This window comes from Diceros bicornis, chromosome 26, assembly GCF_020826845.1.
Source record: "Diceros bicornis minor isolate mBicDic1 chromosome 26, mDicBic1.mat.cur, whole genome shotgun sequence".
Classification (NCBI taxonomy): domain Eukaryota; kingdom Metazoa; phylum Chordata; class Mammalia; order Perissodactyla; family Rhinocerotidae; genus Diceros; species Diceros bicornis.
Window position 1 is genome coordinate 1,018,014 of NC_080765.1, and position 9,663 is coordinate 1,027,676.

General features: G+C 53.3%; 1 long non-coding RNA gene across 2 annotated transcripts; it reads right to left on the reverse strand.

The window, feature by feature from the left end:
• Positions 1-3,437: 3,437 nt before the first annotated feature.
• LOC131422061 (uncharacterized) lies at positions 3,438-7,603 on the reverse strand. 2 transcript variants are annotated; one of them, XR_009224018.1, is made up of 4 exons: positions 7,406-7,603; positions 4,491-4,803; positions 4,249-4,319; positions 3,438-3,730 (listed from the first exon to the last, which is right to left on the reverse strand). It is a non-coding gene; the product is annotated as an uncharacterized LOC131422061 (long non-coding RNA). The 2 variants fall into 2 exon arrangements; XR_009224017.1 differs by lacking the exon at positions 3,438-3,730 and having other exon boundaries at positions 3,845-4,319; positions 7,406-7,601.
• Positions 7,604-9,663: the final 2,060 nt, after the last annotated feature.

Below are 9,663 nucleotides of genomic sequence, written 5' to 3' on the forward strand. Positions count from 1 at the left end.
ACCCTCTCTGATGACAGACTTGGAGGCTGAGACCTCAGGCAGAGGGGACTGCTCAGCAACTTATGTGCTGCCTGACTTGGGGGGGGCCGACCCCTCTCTCCCTCCATGGGGAGCATGGGAGTTAGAGGCTGAGTCCAGCTCAGATAAAACCTCATGCGGCTGTGCCATCAGGCAGCTCTGAGTTTCCCCAGCCTGGGGAACCGGAATGGGTGTCTCAGGTGGAGCCTCTGTTCACTCATCTCTAAGATGGGCCTGATGCCCCAGCTCCCAGGGGCCACTGCGAGGCTCCCAGGAGAGATGTGTCAAGTGCTGAGAGCTCGGAGCACATTTCGGGGGCTCCCGCATCCCAAGGTTCAGGATCGTGGTCCTTCCTGCCTGGCCTCAGGTTCACCCACCTCGAGATAATCACCCATCGCCAGACACAGCATAAGCAGGTCACCTAGGAAAGTGCCAAGATAGGGGACGACACCTTGTGACATTGGGGTGCGGGTGGGATGAGCCCTTGCTCTCAAGTCGACCCCCTGCAGACCCTCCCCTGAAAAGTCCACAGCCACAGCCTCCTGGCCCACCCCAGGGTTCCCACGGGGAACAGCCTAGGACCCTTAGCAGCATCCCCTCAATTCCTCCTTGCTTCACACCCCAAGAACACCACACTCCTCCTCCTCACCTCCCAGGGCAGGCTTCTAGCAAATCACAGGGTATGCGGTCCCTGTCCCTCCCCACAACAAACCCATCCTGCACCAGCTCTTCCAGACCATCCCGGTCACTTCTACTGGGGGATTCGGACACTGTGGCACCAAGAGAAAGGGCCCTCCTCTCTTGATTTGAGGCCTCCAGCTGGGAACGCAGAGCCCCTCCCCCACAGGCACACTCACCTGCTGCTGCTGCTGCTCCTTCTCCTGCACCCTCTGGGGGTTGATTTCCGGGGGGCAAACGTGGAAGGCCCCTCCTGTCAGGGTCGAGGACAGTGTCAGTGAGGCCATAGTCCCCTCACCGCATTTCTCTCCAGCACCACTCGCCTCCAACACTGGACATCTGACTCGAGTCAACTGGTACCAATGCCACTCCACCCTCCAAGGTCTTGTGATTCCAGAACAAGCCCAGTTTCAACTCTCTGAGTGTAAGCTTGGGCTTGCGTCCTGGACTCCCTGAGCCTGTTTCCTCATCTGGAAAGTGTGAGAACTCCAGCTACTTCACAGGTTCTCCTGAGGACTCACTGTCGCATGACTGTCATCACTGTTCTTGCCCTCACCCCTCCAGGGAGCAGGCAGAAAGCTCCCACATTCCTTTCCTCCCTCTTACCTCATCACCCCCATGTGAGGCCTGCACCACACGATCACCATCCTTCCATTTCCCTGATGGGGAGACAGAGGCCCAAACAGGGGCAGTGAGTTGCTCAGGGGCCACAGAGGAGAGGCCACTTGGCCCTCCCAGCCAGAGACCCTGTTCCAACATCCTCACCTAACCCCCAGCCCCACCACTGACAACAGTCCTGACCCCCGAGCTCTCGAAGCTTGGTCGTGGGCCGAGGCGTGGATGGAGAGGATGTGGTGTCTTGGGAGTCTGGTTGAATGGCTCCTGCCTGCCCCAGTCTCGTGGAGTGTCTGGCCCCCAGGCTGGGACAGAGGCAATGCCAAACCCTTCTCCTCCCCAAGGAACCACTCAGGATATTCCCCTGCACTGAACTCTTTCTTTATCCACTCAGAAACTGGACCCCCAAGGTGCCACCTGTGATCAACAGGGAAGGGGTGAGAGGACATTTTGCTTCCCTGTTTACATGAAGCTCCTAACTTCCTTTCAGCAGGATCCACTAAGAATCTATCAGTTGCCTAGGCGCTACTCATAAGCCACCTGGGGTATATGTCATTGCCAACCAGGCATTCAGGTGAGACTCCGTTGTTGACTCGAGTGACTGTTCTAGGCGTCCAGGGGGGGTCCCAGAACGCACACACATCTGTCTCTGGTCCAGCTGTTCAGATCCAAGGATGAGCATCTTGTTTGTCCACATGGGCCAGGGGAATTCCCTGCTGTGCCCGTCCCTGGGGTAGGCAGTGTGCTCTCCCCTTGGAGACATGGTGAAGATAGAAGGAGCAGCAGGGGCCTGGCTTCCTGAGGACAGGTTTAGGCTGAGGGATAAACCCACCCAACCACCCAACAGTCTGGGAGAAGCTACATTCAGCAGGACGGAAGTGCATGGAAGCCAGAAATCTGCTGATGGCGCCAGCTCGGCAACTCGCCCTGGAACAGCACAGCCAACACCACTGTGTCCCATGACCAGGGCCTCCTGCCCACAAACGGCACCCCACCTGCCCATGGGCCAAACAGATCCCTAAGCTTGTTAACCTGGACAAGATAGATGGGAACGTTTCAGAGAAAGTTCAAGTGAGAAACTATCAAAACCACAGCTTGCCCAGTCCCCCTTCCCCCGTGGCCCTTCCTCTCTTTCCAGACCCCCAGCCTCCACTCTACCTTGGTCATCAGTTCTCTGCTCAAGGACTCGTCTTGGCTATAGTGCTCCTTAAGTTTTTCAGAGCACTCCCTGAGGAGAGGGGAAAGAGGCAAGGATAAATTTAGGGATAATGTGAGGGGTCTGAGTGCAAATCTTTTTCTTTGACAACCTGAGAGATTCAAACTGCCTGGAGGAGTGCTCTCACTGGGCTCCTCTGAGGGCTAAGGTCTTGTGAGACTGGGAGGGGGCTCTCCTGTTGGTCACTGGGGTCTCCATTCCCCCGCTATACAGAGCAGCTCTCTTTTGACCACTTTCAGTTTCAACTGGGCATAGAGTTCTGTTGCTATAAACACTTGAAAATCTCCAATGTGGCTCAACCCAGTACCTGGCATTTAGAGAAACCGAATCCTGAAGCAGAATTGGTGCACTAAGGACACGAGGAGACTTAGAGACCCACCGCTGAGGCCCAGGCCCTGTTCCAAGCATTTGCTGCCTCCCAGGAGTTCCCAGCTGACTGAGGGGCCAATGGCAGACATACGGGAGATCCCCCATCCGCCCTGGTCCTCCTATGGAGAGAGGCCTACCCACTTGGAAACGTCCCCCATGTGTTCTTCAGGTGGCATATGGATGTTTTCTGCAGAACAGAGATGACAGTGCAGGGCGAGGAGAAGTTCTTCAGGATCTTGCACTCCTGAGGAAGGGAAGAGAATGAGCTGTGAGGTGGGGCGCTGGAGCCCTGCTTGCTCTAGCTTCAGTCCCCTTCTATTTAAATCTCCTCTCCTGGATGAGACAGATGCTCAGGGAGCCCCAGAAGGGCACATTTAGGACCCAAAGAGTAACACTCACAAGGAGGAGGATTTTAGCTCAACCCAGGGAGGGAGCCAGGTAGGAAGTGAGCATCCCCGCACTGGGACCTGGAGTCAAGGTCAGCATTCCCCTGGCAAGAAGGGCCTAGGGACTGTGCAGGGGCTTAGACCACACACTGCAATCCTGGGATCTGATAAAGGTGGAGAGGCCGTTCCCAAGGCTCCAGAGAGGGGCTCCACTGGGCCTCCCACAGCACACCTGGGCCACCTGGATCCAGCGCTCCACCACCCTCGCCCTGTCCTGGGCCGTCATGCTCGGGTCCCCGAGGCAGGGGGTGATGACGAGGCTGGCCACCCTTCTGAAGTGGTCAATGGTGGCCCGGACGGTGTGTGCCAGGTGCTCATTGCTGGGCTTGTTCCTCTTGCCCCAGGTGGAGCCCAGGCACTGAGAGGGCACCACCTTCCGGAAGAGCTCCTGGGGAACAGGGGGAGTGTCACCCAACATTGCCACACCCCAGCTCTGTGTCCACATCCCCAAAAGTCCCACACAGGGGTCACAGTTTAGAGCTGGAGCTCAGGAAGCTCATGATGTGGCCTGAGCCTTGTGAGAGTCCCTGGCTTTTCTTCTCTGTCCACTGAGGGTACCCAGAGGATGACCCAGGACCCAATACTGGCAGGGAAGGGAGAGGGACATTTGCATCCAGCCCGTCCTGGCTAACTCCAAGCTCCAGATGGTGGCTCACCTCGGCTCATCCCAAGGGGGCATCTTCCAACACACTGATCCCCCTCTGGTCACACTCCCCATTCTGATGCACATTCTCCCCTGGCAGCTACAACCACGGGCCTTGTCTGTCTCCCTTGTAGTGGAGTACACATCAGGTGTCTAATAAGTCCTGAGGCTGTTGAGCTTCCTGAGCAGACGGTTGGGCCACCAGGGACCTGGCTGCATACAGTGAGTTCCCCTCCACTACTGATGTGCCAGGCCCTGCTCACCCTTCCTTCTCTTCAAGGAGCCGGCACAGCCACTCTGTGCAGCAGGTCCTGTTAGTGTCCACCTCTACGCTCTGCAGGTGGAAAGCAAAGGCTTAGGGGTTCAGAAAGTTGCCCAGGTCGTATGGTTGGTAAGGGGTGGAGCCAGGATTCGGGCCCAGATCATAGGAGACTGGATGAGGTCTGGGGCAACGATGGCAGAGGGAAGGCCTACCCCACCCCGCCCTCAGAGCCCAGCTGCTCACTGCATCCATCACGATCAACTGCTCCACCACCAGCTTAGGAGGGAAGGCCGTAGGTTGGGCTTCTTCTCACACTTCTTAGCCACAGGTGGAGATGGACTTCCCACTGGAAATGATGGTCCAGGTGACTCCAACTCAGCAGCTCCCACTCCTGCTGGAGCCCATGTTGGCCCTTGCTCCACCTCCAACACTGCTGGTAGAGGGGACACTGGCTCCAGTGCTAGAGGGTGTGGTGTCAACGGAGCTGGAGCCAGCTCTACCTCCACCACTGCCCACAGCTCTGTTTCTGCTGCTGGCTGAAACTCTGGAGCTGACTCTGGAGAGGGATAAAGAGAAAGGTTCACTCACATAGCTGACTTTCCATGTGTCCTTCTAAATACAGGAAAGATCCCACTTCTCTTCCAGGAATAGCCAGCCTGCAGTCCCCTTTAGCCTCTGGCTCTGCCTCAGTGGCCTCCTCAACTCACAACAGACAAGGGAAATAGGGTCAAGGGAGCACAGCTCTGAACCAGACAAGGTTACTTGCATGTACGTCCCCTTTAGCTTGAAAAAGAGACAGCCTCTGACTGGTCCCACCCTAGTTCTGGTCCAACCCCATCATCTCAAGGTCCTGAGTGTGGAGGCCCTCTGCTCCTGCTCTCATCTCAGAGCAGCACTGGATGGTGTGGGTGGCCTCATGTACCTGCTCCTTGTCTAGTGAGTTGGTGGAGTTGAAACCATTGGGCAGCTACTCGACGACCTCCTGAGTGGAGTTCTGCAAAGACTGCCTGGGAGCTGGGCCAGAGGGAATCAGGGGTGGCCTGCACACTGCCACTGAGGCCAACCCCCAAGAGAAAGTCTGCTCCTCAGTTCAGGCACAGAGGGCATCCTGGCAAAGATCTTTGGTCAGGGAGGGAAGGAAATGAAACCTCTAGGGCTCAATAATATACGAGTAGAGGAGCTCACCTTCTCATGCTGTCAGCCATGATCTGGGGTATGAACGTGATAGACCCACCAGGTTTCCGACACCTAACAACAAGCTCCTGCTTAGGAATGGCCTGTCCCACATACCCTGCCTTCCCCACTCCACACAGACACACAAACACACACACACACACACTATGAGGGGCCTGGAGTGTGGGGTTGATCAGGTGGGATCACCATTGTGTCCTGGCCTGCACTAGCCTTTCCTGGGCTCCCCCATGTTACCCTTCACTGCCTCCTGTCAGACACCCAGAGGCGTCAGGGATGAGGGCTGAGCCAACATCAGCAACAATCAAAAAGATTCTCTTTCTGGGTTTTTTTGAGGCCAGATCCTGCAAAAGTTTGGATACAACAACAAAACATTTTTGCTTCTTGGCTGTCTCCATTCAAGTGAGCTGGATGGGGGGCTGTGGGTGCCTGGTTACCAGAGTTCTAAGATCTGTTGAGGCCTACGTCCAAGGAGATGGGGTCATTTTTCAAGATTCCTTTACCTGGGACCCTTACCTCAATCAGATTTCTCCAGAGCTGCCCATTGAGCCCGGGCTGCTCACCCTCCTCTCTCATGTCACTTCCTGAACTGTACACAAGGAGCCTACACAGCCCTAGCAACAGCTCCCTGGAAACCTAACTCAGGTCCTAGCTTTGAGGAGACAGAGATGAATGCAGACCTCCTCTTTCTTACCAGTTCTGCATCCTGGGAAAATCCCTGTGCCTCTCAGGTCCTCCCTAGTCTCCAAACCTGCACCATGGGGATCAGGCTAGAATCTACTTCCTAGGGACCTCACCCGGTGTATATGAGATAATATCTATTACCCCTGTGGGCTGGTGTCACATGTACCTAAGGGACAAACTTAGAGATGGAAGAATAACAAGAAGGGGTGACATGTAGCACAGAACACCACTCAAAACAGGCCTGGATTCTAGCAATGTGATATTGGAACAGTCACTTCCAACTTGGCCTCATTTTCAGGTCAGCATCATGAGGGGTTTGAAACTAACGGAAATTTAGATACTGCCTTCTGTGGCATAAAACCATTCAACTGTTTCCTGTTTTATGGAGAATGAGACCCAAGGGCCTCATCTTGGCCTATGAGGTGGGAAGCCTCCACAATGGTACCCAGTAAACCCCACTCATGGCATAGCCATCCCCGTGGAACCACTAAGTGGTTAGTAACTGGCTTATGAACATAATAAGAGCCAATGTGATGGGATGTCTTGTCTAAATTTTAACTACACAAGTCTCTCACTTCCTCTTACTCCCTCTCTCATGTTCCATCTCTCTCTCTCACTCTGTCGAATCCCTGTAACTGAGGAATCAAATACCAGTGTTTTGGGACTGCCCAATGTGGAGGCCTATAGAGGAGAGAAGCACGGGAGTGCCCAGGCCAGCAGACAGAAAGGAACTCAGGCTCTCAGTCCAAACTGAACCCTGAAGGCTGAGAGTGACCTTGGGGGCTTGTCCTCCCCCAGTTGAGCCTCAGTTGAGGCCACAGCCCCAACCTGTTCAACTCAGTGAGGCAGAGGCACCCAGCTAAAACGTGCCTCATTGCTGATACACACAAATTGTGAGATAGTCAACATTTGTAGTTTTGAAAAGCAAGGTTAGGGGCAATGAAGTCAGAGAGGGAAAGGTAACTGACACAGCCTACCAGGCCCTGGCCCTACCTTCCACCCCAGCTCCTGTTCTCTCCTCCCAGCCTCCCTCCAGCTGCACTGGCCATATTTCTGACCTCCTCTGGCCAAACTCACTTCTGCCTGTGAGACTCAGGACCGGTGGTGCCATCTCCCTGACACACTGCTCCCAGACCCCTGAAGGGCTGGCTCCCTCTTGTCATTCTGGTCCCAGAAAACGTCACCCCAGTGAGGCCTTTCAGACCCTCCTACCAAGTGACTCTCAACCCTCCCTCACAGCCCCCTGCTGTGTTTCTCTACAGCACTTGCTGAGAGGAACTTACCCACGGCTCTCAGAATCAGTGACAAAGATGGAGAACTCAAAGGTTTTGCGGGTACCAATGCCTGTGTTTCTCATCCCCTAAGCCATCAGATGTCTCCTTTGGATCCCACTGCTGCCACCAAACTGGTACAAAACAAAATAAAACTGAGTAAATTTTAAACATCTTATCGGCTTTATTCAACAGTTCATGAATCAGGCAGCATCCAGTCTAGCAGAGAGAAAGGAGCTCCAAGGAGCTGTACAAAATGAAAGACTTTTATAGGCAGAAGGGAGCAGGAACAAGGAAATTACACTACACCAAAAAGAGGGTTGGTTACTGCAAGGTTACCTTCCTTTAGGGGATGGCAGGGCTCTATTAGGAAGGTGACCTACCTGCTGCTCATCAGGCGATTCCCAATTGACTGGTTTATGATTCTATTCCTGGGAGGGCAAAAAGTCTAATTAAATCTCGGCTTGTTGACGTGAGACTTAGGCTAAGTGGCTCTATTAGGGCCTGGTGTATTGTTTTATTATTTTATTTATTTATTTTTTTTGTGAGGGAGATCAGCCCTGAGCTAACATCCATGCTGATCCTCCTCTTCCTTTTTCCTGAGGCAGACCAGCTCTGAGCTAACATCTATTGCCAATCCTCCTCCTTTTTTCCTTCCCCAAAGCCCAGGTAGATAGTTGTATGTCATAGTTACACATCCTTCTAGTTTCTGTATGTGGGATGTAGTCTCAGCATGGCTGAGGAAGAGGTGCGTCGGTCACGCCCGGGATCCGAACCCAGGCCGCCAGTAGTGGAGCGTGCGCACTTAACAGCTAAGCCACTGGGCCTGCCCTGGTGTCTTGTTTTAAACACATTACTTCTGCTGGTCCCTGATTTCCCCAGTTACACCCCAGCTGTCCCTTCATTGACCATTGTTAGTCACACACCCACTGCACCTGCCTCCAGTCCTTCCCCCTCAACACCGTAATCACACACAGATCCTCCCGACACTATCATGACGTCTCCCACCACACGTCCCCTATACTTTCCACACTGCCAGCAAGATGCTTCACAAACACCACCACCATTTATGTCCAATGGGCTTAGAGGTCTAACCGTGCACTGGGAATCAGGAGTCACAGGGTCTGTCACTTGGCCTCCAATCACCTACTGTACCCCAGCTGAAGGGCTTACCCTGCAGAGAGACTCAGTTGTAGCCAACTCCATCGAACAACATCTTGGCCCCAGGCTTCCTTCAAAATGCTTCACCCACTTTCTGCCCCAACTGCTCCTTGAGGGGTCATTTTGGGGTAGCCTTCGAGGCCACCTTGGTGATTTTGTGCCCAGGCACAAACAGCTCTTGGTCGACAAACACTTTAACCATACCCCCTGAAATCATATAGCACAGGTAACCAGTGAATGGGTGCAAATTATTTTACGTCAAGACACCTAAGAAATATTTCACACCAGGAGCATCCACTTTTGGGTTTCACTGTGGGCTGATATCACAAGGCTCTCACCCAGTGAGCGTCTCTCTCCCCCAGCCCTCTGAGCGGCTTTCTCCAGGCTATATTGTGCAACGCACTATTGTTTCTCTCTCAGCCTGCTTCCCTCAGGTCGCAGGTCCCCTGAGTTTCCTGCCCTGACAGGCTACCACCAACCCATAGAAACAATGTCAGTCCTATAGCACTGGGTGTTCAGTTCTACTAGGATTGACTGACTGGACTGGGCACAGGTGCGGTGGCCCTACCCACACAAAATCAGGAAACTGAGGCAACTAAGAAGTATCAACAACCTTAACAGAACATGGACAACAACTCCATAGGAACATATCCTAACCCCTGAACAACACTCTCATGAGTCTCTCGCCTAAATGGTTTTAGAAAATGGCCTGGCCCTAGACTGTCTATACCGGCCAAGGAAGGAGAGGTTGGTGCCTTTCCTAGAACCACACTTGCTGAGTGTACATCAACAGAGAAGTTCAAACCTACCTCCACCAAATGGCCCAAGAGGTTAAAATATTGCATAATATTACCCAAATCTTTGAATAGATACCAAAGGCCCCCGAGGTCACTGACCTATTTTCATGGCTGGTCTCTCCAAGTTGGGGACAATGGAAATGGACTGGATTTTAGACTGTTGCTTGTATAGTCATAGGATTTGTTACTATAGCCCTAGTCGGATGTTTACTCTCTTGGCTACAACTTGCCCTACCCCTAATAACTCCATTAATTACACTTATTAAATATACCAGGCAACTTAAAATTAACCAATACCCTGATTAACTTAAA